This window comes from Stegodyphus dumicola, chromosome 8, assembly GCF_044657685.1.
Source record: "Stegodyphus dumicola isolate Sdum_Otavi_A_Nest chromosome 8, ASM4465768v1".
Classification (NCBI taxonomy): Eukaryota; Metazoa; Arthropoda; class Arachnida; order Araneae; family Eresidae; genus Stegodyphus; species Stegodyphus dumicola.
The window spans coordinates 105383089-105399860 of NC_140775.1; positions in this window are offsets into that span (position 1 = coordinate 105383089).

A 16772-nucleotide genomic window follows, 5' to 3' on the forward strand; every position below is an offset into this window, starting at 1 on the left:
GGAACAGACGTTCCTTTATAAAACGGATCTACCCGAAGTTAAAGAGTCCAAGAAAGCTCTTTCGATCGGTCCTAGTCCTACCCTGGATCGATGGATCAGTCCCGAGAATCCCGATCCGACTCCCTTAGAAAACATGTCATGGATTTTAATCGATCTCACGTCCTTCCGGAATACGTCGTCACTGTTATTTCATTTTTGGACAGCTTTTGATTATATGCTGAATCATATCGATCGCATTGAAGGCTGGCAATTGTGTTTTAAAACGTCCGCGGAAGCTCGTGCTTATAAGAAACTCGTTCAGAAATGGATCGATTATCTCTGTTGTAGGGAATTCCAGCACGGGAAAGTGTTACAATTGAATGAAATTCTCTCCCTCACGCCTTTTTATCGAGCAGGGACGGTCGATCTTCCCATTATTTTAGAAAAGAAACGATTCGGACCTTTGGAATATATTCTTTGCACATCGGTTCAAGATGCGTATCGAGCTTCTATGCGATATAACTTAGATCCTGTCGTCGGATCCGTGTTTCGATTGAAATAAGTCAGAATGAATGATCCTAACGAGGATGATGTTTCGAAGGAAATTCCACCTCTTGGAACACCCGAAGTTATTTATTATGACGATATTCTACCTTCACAAATTCAAAACCAAGTCGACCTTCCCGACGATTTCGAACTTCAATTTCCTCTCCACACGTATGCCAAATCCGATGTAACCACTAGCCCTTACATTATTCGACCGTCCGTTTCTCCTTCTTCTCGAAGTTCGAGTCCAAGTTCAAGAAGAAGTCCAAGAAAACGCAGTCCGAGTCCAAGAAGGAGCAGAAGTCCAAGTCTAAGCAGGAGCAGAAGTCCAAGTCCAAGAAGAAGAAAAAGTCAGAGAAATCGTAGTCGTAGTTTAGAAATACGTCATTCTAGAAGAAGAAGTCCTGTAAGAAGAAGTCGTTCGGCTTCCTTTTCATCGTCTGCATCTTCTTCTTCCTCTCCTTCCAATATCAATCGTAGACGAACACAAAGACCGATTCGTAGAAGACCTATGAGAAAACGTCGAGGATACGTTCTTGGATCTCGAACCGTTCGTGTGGGTCCTAATCGATTGCTTCATAAATATGGTAACCATTCCATTACGTTTGTGACCGAAGGTGGGGCCCACATACGAAATAAGAAAATTCCCAATAAAGCTTGTCGATATCTATTAAGTCATTGCTCACGACGGCATCCAACAGCTCGAGATCGATTGCCACGACAAGCTCGTATTGTTTTGAGAAAGAAAAGAGCTTAAACACAACGAGTTGAAAAAGAAACAATATCCAAGCAATTCACAAAAGCCAAAAAACAATTCAACAAAATAATAAAGTTCACTTACCAAAATGTGTATATAATAGACTTTAACTGAAGCTCTTTCGAGGCTGGTATCCAAAGCACAAACTGATCTGAAACCGAAACTCGAGTAATTTAAATAGTTAAGTGAAAGTCCTTTTTCTGGTTTTATCGATCGAACCAACTGGGAAAAATTTTCAGAGCTGTACTAAAAAAAAAAAAAAAAAAAAAAAAATTTTTTTGTTAATTTTAATCATGTCTTCAGACACGATTAAAATTAACTACCCCCCTTTTGTTCAAATGATGTTAATCTGTTGTCTCGATATGTTTCTAAAAATAGAACATGACTCATTTCTTTCTTGGAAATATGTTCGAAAAGATGAGACATCATTCCCAGACAAAAAGAAGAGAGAGTTAATTTTTATCATGTCTAAGGACATGATAAAAATTAACAAAAAGTTTTTTTTTTTTTTTTTTTTTTCCGAAGCTAAATTTTTTCCTACTACCCAACTTTTGCTTCTCCTTTCTACCTCCCCCCCTTTCGTTTCACAGTATATAAACAGCTGGAGCTGAGACGATTTTCTCATTTCATACTGAGGACAAGATGGATCAGGAAAACACTGTAACCCTGGAGCCTTTGACATTACCCTTGAAGGATCGTCTCAAGTACGTGATGGATGAAGTCGTGCTGGAAGAATTTAATCAATCTAATTTGTTTACGACTAAAACCACCGTTCAGTTGAGAGTTTTAAAAAGAATAGCTAATATGATGATGTTTCCGTGGACCTTGATTCAAGATTTGAAACCTCTTGTACCCGTCCATCGATACTGTTTAAATACCATTTGGTGTTTATGGATGGATGTGCAACAGCAGTTGGTACAAAATAAAACCATCTCCACGCCAGATGAATGGAATATGATCGAGAAAGTTTTATCTAAAGACTATTCTAGATCGACCGATCTAATAAGACTTTCCAACATCTTATTCAAACGACAGGAAATACCTGAGATAGAAGTGTATAAATTATTTGCCGTAGACGGATTGCTGGGCGAGGATCTGCAAAAGTATGTTTTTAATCTACAGTACGGAGGAGATGAAAAAACACCTTTAAACGAACAAGAAGCTCTAGATTTTAAAGCAGTTCATGCTCGAATCGTCCGTTGTTTATATCACGAAGTTTCCAAACGATCGGAATCTCTTCTCTACGTGGATGTGATTCGACGTACTATAGAAGAAATAATAAACACTACACCTTCTACCAGTGATGAAGTAAGCGAATGGGGTTCATTGTATTTAAAGTATCTTGGAGAGGATCTATTTTCAAATATATTTTACGAAATTAAAGTCTGGAAGACGAAAGAATTGGAACAATACCAGGCGAAAAAGAATCAACAAGAAAATAATTCTCAAAAGAGAAAGAATGTGAGAGAGGATCCTAGAATCAAGAAGAAAAACAGAAATAATATGTCGGACCCTACTTTAGCTTCGAGTGATTATTTCGACCCTTCGATTGTCGATTTGCAACCTGTTCGTTATCCTTCTCCCAAGAGTCCACCTCCATCGGAAAAGGGGGAAGAAGATCCTATTTCTCCCGAGAGTCCACCTCCATCGGAAAGGGGAGGAGAAGATCCTGTAAAAGCTTCCTTCGAAAGACTAGAGTGTGAAGACGAAAATGTAGAAACTACAAGTAGTGAACAAGGCAAAATGAACCCCTAGAGACTTGGAACATTTTTTCCATGGCTCTTTAATGGAATATAAAGAGTGGACAGTCCAATAATACATTGAAGGTATGTGGGAGACTATATATATATTTTTTGGAATAGATTTAAATACTTTAGATGCACAAATATTAGACGAAATGAACTTGTTTTTGTCCTTTACAAGAAGAACTACTAATCATGATAAAATGTTTTTCGAATAGCATCCTTTCCAAAATATTTTTTCATTAGGTTCCATCCTCAACTGTAAAAACTGATTTTGACAAGATTTTATAGATAAGATAGTTCATTAAAAAAATTTTTGAGAACTGGTTTTTATCGCTATTCCATACGCAACTGTAAAAACTAAAATTTATAGGATTTTATAGTTGAGACAATTTATTTTTTAATTAAAAAAAATTTTTTTTCGAACTGGTTTTTGTATATGTTCCATACGCAACTGTAAATACTGAATTGAATCTCATTTTATACTTGTTACTATATAAAAAAAGAATCCTTTTATTTTTGTTGTTAAAAAAGCAACAACATCGAACATTTTTTCGATATATAGGAACAAAGCCCTCCTTCAAGATGAAATGGGATTCGTTTCAAAATAGAAATGAATATACTGTCACTTCTTACGATCTCGATCACGCTATTCGGTATGCTCAAGAAGCGACTCAACTCTATATTTACGAACAAGCTCTTCAAAGTCGGTACGCTTTTATTTTTAAACATACCACCTTCCAAATAAGAAAAGCCGACTCCAAACGGGATTACTACATACCTAAAACCCTCAATCCGGAACAATGTCACGTCGTCGAAAAATTGGTTTTTACGCAAACGGGATGTGACATGATTGCCGGCTTCCCTTTTCAAGAAAATTTAGAATCGTGTTCCCCGGAAGATGAACCGCGATGGATTCGACTCGGAACGGGTTTCAGTTTAGCTTGCCAACCCGCCTGCGATCGTTTATATTCCAACACGCAGCAGAGTATGGACACGGAATATCGAAATGGAAAATGTGTAGCCGTAAATCTCGCCAAGAAATTATTAGCTCTCTTGCCCTAACAAGTTTTCTTTCAATCAAATCATCCTTCTCTTCCTCGTCATCATGCCGGCCTCAATCTCGTCGAGGGTCATTTACGACTCAACCAGCCTTATTGTGAAGCGTACGGTCTTGTTTTCAACGGGTCTGATTGTGTGACGACGACGGGGCAAGATATTGGCGAATTTTTCTTGGGAAGCAGTATCTATCGATCTATTTCCACTCTGCAAAAAAATTATACGTTACCACCATATCCTCCTCATCTTCCCGACTTTGTACAAAACTGGCCCAAGAAACATGTGAAACGGTCCTTGGTTCATGAATTGGCGATTGATGTAGGGATCGATATCGGATTAGAAGCCGCGCAAAAAATCCTTGAAAAACGGATGCCTAAACTCTTAACCAAATTGAGTATGCAGTCTCTTCCCATTCAATCGGCCATCCTTCAAGCCGTCGTTCGGACCCAATTAAGTACGCTCGCAACACTTTCCAGAATCGCCGCGACAGGATTCTCGGTTACTTCCAATGTGCTGACGGGTATAAGTATTCTGTCCGCCGTACTCAATATATTGGATCCGTTTCATTTCAATAAAGTGCTGACCGCTCGAACTCTTTACGATATCGACTGGCGATTAGACGTTCAGTTTTATCAATCGGAAACGGACCATGTTCTAGAAATCACACCCGATCTTCTATGGGACGTGTTAGAAGAAGATGCGAGCGATCGATACCTCTTCTTTGCCGAGAAAGTGCAAGAATATTTAGATGCTATCCATAAAGTGCCCATGACCGATCGACCCCAAACGCGAATGTCATTTCTCCAAAAATCACGAACAGACGAAAGAACCCCGAAAAATTGGATTTATTTCACGATAATTGTTTATTTGTTAACAGGATTCACCTTCCTATTTCAACCCTACATGCATTACTTATGCGTGACCATCTTTTTCCTATTTGTGTTTTATTTTTATCGTCATTCTAAATAAAAGCTGAAGATTTTTGGAGGGGAAAAAAAAACGAATGACTTGGAGGGGGAGTAACTAACCAGTGAATAAACTAAAAAACAGTTAGTACTTACAAATTACAAGAAGATGTTTCTTCTTTCACAGCACAGAGTGATCTGAAGTGAAACTTGGAGTTTAAATAGATAAGCAAGAGTCTCTTCCAGAAACAATTTTAACATGTCTGGTTTTCTGGATCAACTCGGCTGGGAAAAAACTGTAAAAGCTGAGAAAAATTTCTAGATGAAAAAAAAGAAAAAAAAAAAAAAAAAAAAACTTTTTGTTAATTTTTATCATGTTTTTAGACATGATAAAAATTAACTACCTCCCCCTTTTGTCTGGGAATGTTGTCTCACACTTTCTAAAAATAGACCATCACTCCTTTCTAAAGAATAGAATTCCAAGAATGAGTCCTGGTTTGTTTTTTCGAATGGGTGAGACATCCTTCCCAGACAAACAGAGGGGACAGTTAATTTTTATCATGTCTATAAGACATAATAAAAATTAACAAAAAGTTTTTTTTTTTTTTTTTTTTTTTTTTTTTTTTCAGTTGTGAGAAATTTTTTCCCAGCCGACTCGATGGACAAGATACCATTTTTTAAGAATGGACTCTCGTTTACCTATTTAAGCTTTCCAAGTTTCGTTTCAAATGAGTTCGTGCTGCGGATACTGTTTTCCTGAAGATCTTTCAATAATACCACTTTCTCGGATAAAATTCATCACCATTCGCTTTTTTAGCATAACTTAGATAGATATAGAGAAATTCCTCGTTTTTATGATCTTTCGGGTAATACTCATTTCCATTTTCGTCTCGTGCATATCGGATGTAATTCGTCTCTGGCTTTTCCCGAATTCTATCCTGTATATAATATTCTTTTCCAATGCTGGATTTAGGATAAATCTCTCCTCCCCTCGCATTGACAGCATACGTTTTCACATTTACATCCAATGAATTTAACGGGTATTCTCCTCCATTGTTTAATTTAGGATAAAATTCGTCTCCGGAATTGGATTTGGCGTACCGACGAGGAAGCGCTATATATTCATGACCCCGATATTCCACAGCGTAATATTCATTTCCATGCTCGTCTTTGGCAAAAATAGGTCAATTGTCATTATCGAAATAATACAGCTCCTGTTTAGGTTTTTTAGGATCTTTCGGATATCGTTCTTTTCCAAATTCATCTATGGTGTAAACCGAAACCATGTTTTTTTCCTTTACCGATCTTGATATTTACATGAGTCACCTCCGATTATCCAGTTATCTTTTGATACATCTTTCGAATCCAGTCTTCAATCGATTGGCCCGTCGTTTTGAGATGTTCGGAATTATGAACGGTCAAATAAGCCATGTAAGCGGCTAGACCAAACGTGAGGACTAATAAAAATAAAAAGATGAGCCGGTTCGTTAAGAGGGTGACTGCGACTAGGATGATGCTGATATAAACCGTAGAGTAAAACAATATGCCTTGACCTAAATAACGATCCATTTTTTTCTACTTTATTCCATTTGAATCAACGAGTCGGCCGAGACCGGATAGTCATCGGTCGTGACGGGCTTTTCGGTCATTTCACCCGTGTACAACAACGTCATGTCAGGATCGGGGAGGGCTTTTAATTTTCGGTCTTCCCAGTAAGCTGAACGAGGATGCGTGACGAGAATTCTAAAAAACAATTTCATGTCGCGCTCGGTCCAAATTTCATAGACTGAGGTAAGGAGGGGAATACCTTCGGGATGCTGCGTCGCATCAAAGACAGCTTCTCGTCCATCTATTTTATATCGCGCTCCATGTTCCGGTATAATACGACTCAGCTCTTGAACTCCAAGTCGAAGGGTTAATCCAGCCGGTAAAATCCCTTCATAGGCTTCTTCTTTGGGTACGCATACGTGATACCCGTACAGAGTGGCTCGAATTCCTTCTGTGGAAGAAGAAGGACAAAAGACAAAAGGTTGACGCCAATTACAAGTGGCGTATAATACGGAATCGGGAATAAATCGTCCCGATCGTATGCGATGGCCTTCACGACACGTTTCGGGAACGCTATAAGTCGAAGCCTGTTTCACAAATCGCTGCGACCAAAATTTCAAACCTTGCCGTCGAACGCGTTTTTTTCGAATTTTTCCCTTTTCGAAAAGACACATGTGAGGAGAAGTGGGTAAATAAATAGCCGTTTTCAATTGTTTGAGGAATGGGTACGGCGTGCAGTCGGGATGAGAACAAATATTATAGCCGGGAATATAAACTTCTTCGTTGGTTTCGCCACAAGAGGTACGAGGTTCATGATCAAGAGTCGTCCAGGGCCGAATCCAATTCGCAACGATCGATAAATGATCAAATTTAAACACATCGAGATGCCGATACTGAAACGCGCCGGGGATGCGCGGTCGACATTCATTTCCGTCAAAAAATGTTTTTGGAGGACACGTTTGAATTTCCCTCCGAGCGCAATCAAAATATTGATCGCTCGTATCGCCTATCGCGAGTTTTGACGATGACGACTTATCCTCACAAGCTCATTCAACTGTATATTGATCCGACACTCGATAGCCTGGTTCTAGAACTGTACGTTTTCGGGTTGGATCACACGTGTAAGCTACAGCTCGATCCAAGGATGTTGAAAATGGATAGGACGGGAGATGTTTCGTATACTCGTGAGCGGGAACGACAGTTTCTTTTGAACTCGGTTGAACATTTTCACAGAAAAGAGGCGGTTGACATGTTTGGGACGTTTCGTCGTACACCATCGGTAAATGGAATAAGGCATCGCCGATCCATGTGTCCCAGGAAAGAGGACAGGATATAGTGTCGCGAACCATTCCGTTTTCACAAATCGCGTAACCCGGAGAGTACAGAAAAGATCCTTTTTGGACGATGGGGAGAGGTCGTTGCGTATTATCCGGAAATCCGTCGCAGAGATCAGACACGCATCGTCGATAATGTGTCGAATATTTTTCTCCGGGCGAACATCGAATCATTTTCGGTCGATGGCCACGACACTCGATATACGTCACCTCGTCAATCGGAAAATGTTGACCGTCTTCACAGTAAGATACGAAATGTTTTCGCGAAGTGCAAGCGTCGTAGTAGAAAAATTTCTTGGGCGGACAGGCGATTCGAATCGGTTGTTCGTTCTGGCATTCGTAATAAAAACGTCGATTGGTTGGATCGGGTAAAACCGATCCGTCATGCTGATCGATGCAGGGATTGAGGGGAATGCAGGTAGAAGGAGAATGTTCTTGACACATGAGCACGTCTAGAACACGACCGTGCCGACATCGATAATAATAATACATCATGGACTTTTCGCGGGGTACAAAACTCTGCGATCGTAATAAAAACAGGTAGAGGTTTTTCCCCGTTGCGGGGAGCTGAGTATCATCGGGCTGTCCAAAACATTCATCTTTTTCCCAAATCCGTCCTTCCGCGAAATAATATTCGAGTGGGAGATGAAACGTCCATGTTTTTCCCGTGGAGGTGTGAAACGAAACCTCGTTGTCGTTTGAGGTCTCGATCTGATATTGGAAACGCGTCGTTGTCGTCGGAGGAGAAGAAGGAGCTTTCGGGGACCGGACCGAAAAATTATAGAAATACAAGTAGCAGTAGTATAAACATAAAACGAATAAGAGTATGGCGAGCATCCAGCCTTTATTCATGAACGAAATGTGCCAATTATGGAAAGAGGAAAAAATTCCGAAAAAGGACGCAGCAGCGTGTTGTTCCAAACCGAATTATCGACATTTTTTAAAACAAGATCGCGCGTTGGATGAAATGCCGGCTCTGTATCGTGAATGTTTATCCTGTCAACAAAAAAGAAAGATCTTGGCGCGATAAAAAAGTAAGTCAGAATGGATTCGTATCGTCTAACCCGACGTTATTTTCGTCAATTGCAACGGCTTCACTTCCTCTCGCAAATGCGGCAACGCGATTGGTATCATCATATCGTCATCCAATACGTGATGGATCCCCAAAAAGGACGCCATTTCACACTTTTTCATCCGGCTATGGATACCCATACAGAAGAGTCGCTGGTCTTCTTTGGAAAACGTCGCTTGTTTCTTACGTTTATGTTGAAACGGATCGTTCACCAAGGTTTGAATGCCGAACAACGGTTACAACCGAACGCGTTATTACCTCTCAAATCGCTCGACGATCCTGTCTATGAAACACAACGCAAGGCTATTCAAAATATTTGGGAGGTCGATGCTCATTGGTATACTACGGAGAATAAAAACGATATTGCCGTGAAGAATACGGCTCCTTTCATCAAAACCGAACCTCAAGCTCTGTAATTTAAAATATCCATCGGATGGGTGGGATGATTCGGATACGACACGATTTCAATCGTATGAGGCCATTTTAGCATGTATTTATAATGTAAAAGATCGTGCCGTCTCAGCGTATCGAGCCGGATAGCTGAAATATAGGTTTTTTCTTCTTTGGTTTTCTCGTACAAATAACAAATACCTTGATCGACGAACACGTAAACATCTTGAGGAAACAGTTGCAGAAGCGACTTGTCCTTGGAAAAGTGTCGAATCGCAGTATAATGAGAACTCGTAGGGATCGGAACCGGTTCTAATTTATAAAGGAGGAAAGAAAGAAAAATGATACACCCGAGCGCGATCATTCTATGCATTGTATTTCTAGTGACTCTCTTGAATCTTTTTTATAAACCCGATCTCCGGATGCCTTCTATTCCTCCCTCATCATCATTAGCCTTACCAGAAATTTCAACCGAGACGTATTGCCCTTTCCAAATCTTTCAGTGTCCCGATAGCCATTGCGATTGTTCTCAGCTCTGTGAAACAAATCCCACGTTTTACGAAAAACTCACTCTTTCTGATAAAACATGGAATCATCTCGAACCGGGTACTTATTGTATTCTCCAAGGAATCCGGACCGCTTGTCTTTCTTCCTCGGAAATTCCTATTTTTTCGGCCTCGGGATGGCTCTGTGCTCCTCGTTATTCTTTCACCCATCCCTGTCAACATCCAGAAGCCCGTGATCCTTCTCTCAATGTTTTAATAGATCGTCGAACCCAACAACCCGCTCAAGAAGTAGCCGATTATTACGAAACGTTAAAAGATGGATCGTTCCGATACCAATGTCAATGCCATTCTTTAGATCGACGAGGTAATCGAATGATTCAAACATCTCCGTGGGTCTGTTCTGTCGATTACTGCGTTCGAGATTTGTGGAACGTGCCCGGACTAGGATGGGACGCCGAACGACACGTCTGTGAATGTGGACCCTACGTACATCGAGTTCTGGGCGATCTATCTTCCCCCTGTGTTTTGGAATATACACACATAGACGAAAAGCATAGGTTAACGGGAAAACGAGAATGTATGACCGACCAATCTGTTGAATTTCGACCGATTTATTGTCCAGAGAATCAGTCGGTTTTACGGTTCACAAAACGGGTCTTGCGAGGCAACACAGCGTACGATTATGTCATTGTACATGGAACAAGTGTTCCTAAAATTTCGAGAGGTCAAGAATGACATCTCATTTCAAACGAATCGAGAAAAATTTTCAAACGGACCAAGAATTGAGTCGGTTTGAAAAGGAAGACGAAAGCCCCAAAGAGTAAGGATGGTCAAAGAGACAAACGTTCGCCATTCATTTACTACTGGTAACGGCGGGTCCTACGATTCTTTTCGCTTTACTGGGCAACGTATTGAAGATTCATTATTATGTCGTCTGTTTAATTCTATTATTTTACTTTGGAGCTCTGGCCTACTTGATACGATACCGATTTCAGTGGCTATTGCAAGCTTTTAAAGAAAGCCAGAAATATATTCGTTGAATATGGGACTTGAAGAGTGGATTATATAAAAAAAACTTTGAAAAAAAATGAAGAGGGAGAAGAGTAATAAAAACGGAAGAAGTAATAATTTAACCATGGCGATGGATCCTGTACTTATTCATCTATCTCCCAAAAATTCTGAAGGTAAAGAGTTAGATTTGGAAATATGGATAAACCCCGATGATACGGATGACAAGATTATAGAAATACATCGTCATGATCGCAAAGACAAAACGAAAGAATTTGAACCCTGTTGTCAAAATCCTTTTTTAACTCCCGTTATCCTCCAACGTAGAGAAAATGAAAAGAATAAGACGATAGATAAAACATTAGAATTGACCAAAGAAGCCATCCACATGTTGAAAGAAGTCTTTTCGGGAAATGGAGAATTCAGTACAATGGAATTTGATGCATCGTCCACTGAGATAAGAGCTGATTTTAGACAGCCGACCAAAGAACCTAAAGTTGAGAAAGCAACAAGTTGTCAAGGTCGTAAACATAAGAAAAGAGTTAATAAAAACAAATAATACATTTAAAAAGACCTCCCCATCTTTCCATGAATTTCTTGAACAATGAACTGTTTTCACGAGACTCAATCCACATCTTTGCTGGATCTAAAGAGAATCTTGAGAGAAGACATGGCTTAAACTGTTTCCAGGAGAGTTGAAGTGCAGGTTTTTCAACAGCACAGAGGGATCTGAATCAAAAATTGAAATGCTGAAATATATAGAAGAGAAATTCCATTCCTAAAAAAACTGGGATTTCTTGTCAATCGAATCAGGTGAAAAAAATTCTAAAGGCTTAAAAAAAAAAAAAAAAAAAAAAAAAACTTTTTGTTAATTTTTATCATGTCTTTAGACATGATAAAAATTAACTCTACCCTCCTTTTTGTTTTGAATGATGTCTCACCTTTCCTAAAAATAGATTTCTAAGAATGAATCATACTTTCCTTGAAGTCTATTGTTTACAAACATGTCTAGACAACATATTGACATCATTCAAAACGAAAAGGAGGGTAGAGTTAATTTTTATCATGTCTAAAGGACATGATAAAAATTAACAAAAAGTTTTTTTTTTTTTTTTTTTTTTTTTTTTTTTTAAGGCTAAAGAATTTTTCTCCCAGCTCTCAAAAATATTTACGATGTCTCGATACCTCTACCTACTTTTATTTTCCCCCTCTCCCTCTCTTAGTATATAAATGGTTGAAAAAGAAATCGGAGTTCATTCTGTTTCGTAAAAAGATAGCGAATACATGGCAACGGATAACTTAGTCATTTCATGTGAAGAAGATCCCTTTGAGGATATTCCAGATACGGAACCCACTTTTTATGGACCATTTTCACCCGTTTTTAGAGTACCGAAAAAGTCTTCTCCTTCTCCAACTCATTCTTTGGAAATACTGTCTTCTCCTCCCTCGTCATCCACTCATCAGCGCTCTAGAAAGAAGAAGTCCTCACAGACCAAGCTCCACCAAAAAATTGTTGGTGTGTTGGCTGTCACCTCTGATGGATATACTCTTACGAACTGCGTCCGGTTTATAGCCAGAGACCTGAAAACACATACGAAGGAATTTATTCGGCAATTGAATGCGGATCTGGAACGACTTCATATTGAAAAACTCTACGTGGCGAATGAATCCACTCGAGAAAAAATTCATCAAAAGGTACATCTCAAGTTTTTATGGACTGTTATTTATAAACCTCAACATCGTCAGCCACAGCAATGTCCATCTTGTCGATCGAACTCTTGTCATCGATTTATGGCCATGCTAGCACTCCAACAATTAGTGAAATTTGCTGTTCATAAATGTATTCATTGAGTGGATAGGTAATCAAGGAATTTTTCTCTCTTTTTCCTTTTTTCAGATGATCCAGAGAAACAAATACTCTACTTCATATGGTTTAGCGGTAAAGACCTCATCAGGACAGGTGGTGATGATTCATCGAAAAATGCCATACTGTTTTCAAAATTATTTAATTCAGCTTTTAAAAAATAAACGTATCGAACCACCCTTCGATTTGGAAAAAATATCGGTGCTTCAAGATGAATTTGAAAACCATATTTATCCGACTCTCCATCCCAATTTACAAGACGATTATGATCGGTACAAGGCTAAATTAGCTTATGAAGATGAATGGGATTTCCCGCATGGACAAATGGATAAAAGACGCTTCAAGAAAGATGACGACCCTCGATTCAAATGGTTCAGAGTCGCATATCAGGAATTTGAAGAAGAGTCCGGCTACCGATTCGCCTACCAACCCTCGGACGTGGCTCAGTATCCCTTAATCAAACTAGAATTTACGGGATTAGATCAATGCATTTATACACAATATTTTTTTATAGTCGAACATCCTAAACATTTACGCCGTAATACCTACTTTGATAATTATTCTCCTTTCCAATCTCAAGCTGCTTATAGAATGGCTCTCGAACGCAATATCGGGAGTATTGATGATCGGATGGTCTATCGGGGTTACTTAATTAAAATCGAAGAGGCTCTAAAGTATCTAATACGTCAACAGGAAATGAAAAAGGACGGGAAGGATCAAGTGTTGCTATATTTTTTAGAAGGAGATAAATGGAATCCACCCGATTCTATTTGTTATTTAGAAAAGTAAAAAAAATGGAATAAGATCCCTTAGCCACCCCGCATTTCCCATTTGAAGAATCCATTCTATCTATTCTTTTTTTAAATGTCTAGGGATGTCATCCGACGCATTCTCTCCGCCAAAAAAACGAGTTCCTCCCACCTACCCCAAAAAGAAGAAGAAGAGGAAATTTCCCATGAGTCTTTTCGAGAACCCTCCCCCCTCTCTCTTCCTATATATAAAAGAAACCGAGAGAAAAGTTGTCTTTTCTTTTTTTTCATCTCATCCTCAGGAGAAAGAGAGAGAGAGAGAGAGAAAACCAAACGCCATGGAGTGGTTACGGCGAGAGTCTTTTTCCCTCGCGATTCGTTTCCGTTTCGCCAAGACAATTCCCCTCACGTTTTACTTGGGGTCGAGCACGCTCTATTTTCGAGGATCGGAACTCGTGACTTGCCTTTCCCAGCAAGGGACTTGGATGAGTCCGAAAAGTCAACGGACCCTTCAGCAATGGATCTCTCGAGCCCCTTTTCGCCCTTACCGATCCTTAACGACGGATCTCTGGATCGATACGTCGGACCGCCCCAGCCGGATTCTCCGCCATACCCCTTTTATCACCTTCGATTCCCTGGAAAGACTGCTCAACGATTTGGGTCCAGACGCTCTCCTCTTTTCGACCTGGCTTCAGAGTGTGATGAGAGAACCTCTTCAAATCCAAGAAGATTCTCAGACCGGGGAAACTTATTTTAGTCCCGTGGAGAACAAGGTGATGGACTTTCAGTTTCAAAATTTATCGGAACTGCTTCAATGTGCTTTATGTTTTTATTCTTCTTAAAGAGTTGGGGGGGAAAGAAAAACTAAAAATTGTAGAATAATCATAAAAAATAATTTTGTTTTTCTTTAAAAAAAATATTGAGATAGTCCAATCTTGGGGAGGAGGTGGAAAATTCAAAACTATTATCTAAAACAGATGTGGCGGTCAGTCCATTTCGATCCACGGAGGAGGATATGTGTGAGATTCTCTGATCCATAGAGAGTTTCAGAAAAAAAAACTGCGAAAGTTTCCCCCCCCTATCTCCAAAAAATGGGTATCCAGGTTGAATGCACAGTACAGACTGATGGGAAGCCGAAACTCGAGTTCCTTAAATAGAAAAAAATAAGAGCTCCTTCTAGAAACAATTTTAGATGTCTTGTTTGGATGAGTGAGTCGACTGGGAAAAATTTCTCAGCGCTCTGGAAAAAAATTTCGTGTTATGAAAAAAAAAAAAACTTTTGGTTAATTTTTATCATGTCTTATAGAACATATCCCATTCTTGAAATTCTATTATTTTAGAAAGGATGATGAGTGATGGTCTATTTTTCGAAACGGTGAGACATCATTCCCAGACAAAAAGAAGAGAGAGTTAATTTTTATCATGTCTATAAGACATGATAAAAATTAACAAAAAGTTTTTTTTTTTTCAATTTTTATCATGTCTATAAAACATGATAAAAATTAACAAAAAGTTTTTTTTTTTTTTTTTTCAATTCAGGAAATTTTTCTCTGAGCTTTGCCAATTTTTTTCCCAGCCAGCTCCATCCATAAAACAACACCTCTCAAAATCTTTTCTCACTTATCTATTTAAACCACTCGAATTTTTGCTTCCAATGAGTCCACGCATCTTGGCCTTTCTTCCACTCTGCTCTGAGAAAGATAAGGTAGATTGTTTTGGGTGGACCGTCCTGTTGACGCTTCCGATTCATATAGAGAGCTATATATAGATAGGGTCCCTCCTAACTCCCTCTATTATGACTATTAGTCTTTTCTTTTTTTTCCAAGAAATATACAAAGAATGATCCACAGTTTTTTTTTTTCCGTTAATGAAAAAAAAATGCTTCTACCTTCCGACTTCTTTTTTAGTACCTATTTAGGTGTCTCCTCCTTCTGGATCTCTTCCTCGCGAGCAGGGAATTGGAAATGCTGTTCAGGATGCAATGCTCGTAAAGGCTCCACTTTCTTCCTGGAGAGGGCGTCTACGGCAAACACCGTCTTGTCATGAAATTGGAGTTGGTAGTAAAGAGGTCCGTGAATAATGTACACGGAGCGAGCTCGCAGTCGATAGGGAATCATACGATACCCGTCGGCTTCTGATTCCATTTCCCATCCATAAAGACGGATAGAAGCTTCTCCGGTTTGAAGAATATGAACCCACTCGGGTGAAACGTAAAACAGTTTTAAAAAGGTTCCAGCATCGACGGCGATCACATTTTCCCATCGCAGATAAGCGTGTAAGCGAAAGGTTCCTGCCTCCATCATCGATTGGAAAGCAAAATGCTTGAAAACTTCAATGGACGAAAAATAATGCAGGATTTTTCCATCGTAACAGGATAAATAGCACATGGTTTCTTGGACGATTTGTTCCATACGCTCCGGGTCCCAAAACCATTCTTCGAAACGGGAGAGAGGTTCCCATTGATGAGCTCGTTCGAGATGACAGACGGGCGTGATTTCCACCAGGGTAGGTAGAACTGCAACAGCATCGGTCGACATTTTAGTTTTGCTCGGTTGCGAAGGAAGAACGAGAATGAACCCTGTAGGTAGAAAAACTCGGATCTATATAAATACTAGTGGAAAAAAGGCGGGGGGAAGGGAATTTCTTCCTTCCTCCCAAAGAAAGAAAAGTGGGTGGAAAGAAAAAAATCATTTCACTCTCAGGAAAAAAAAAAGAATTTTTTTCTTGTCAACATGTTGTCTAGACATGTTTCTAAAAATAGATTTCCAACAAAGGTTCATTCTTTTCTTAGAAATCTATTTTTAGAAAAGAATTGACATATCCTTCACAACAAATTTCTTTTTTTTTCCTCCCTCCAGCCAACTGGATGGGCAAGCGTTTCGGGTCAGATCAGTCCGTGCTGACATTATTTTTTTAAATACAATGGAATTAGTATAGGAATGTACTAGAAACTGACCCAAGGTTGAAAAAGAATATCAAAATCAATACTCACTTCTTGACGATTTCTTTTTTCCAAAAACCTGTCGAAGAATTCTTGATGGGTTATCCAATCTCTAGACCTGTTTGAAAAAAATCCACTCTAAGGTGAGCGCGCATTTACCTGACGCGAAACTCGGAATATCTGCATAAATAACAAAACGTCCATTCTTAAAAACTCATCATCTAGTCCATTGAGTTGGTTGGGGGGGAGAAAAAAATTCTCAGAGCTCTGGAAAAAATTTCTGAGTAATGAAAAAAAAACTTTTTGTTAATTTTTATCATGTCTTATAGACATGATAAAAATTAACTGTCCCCTCTTTTTGTCAAGGAAGGA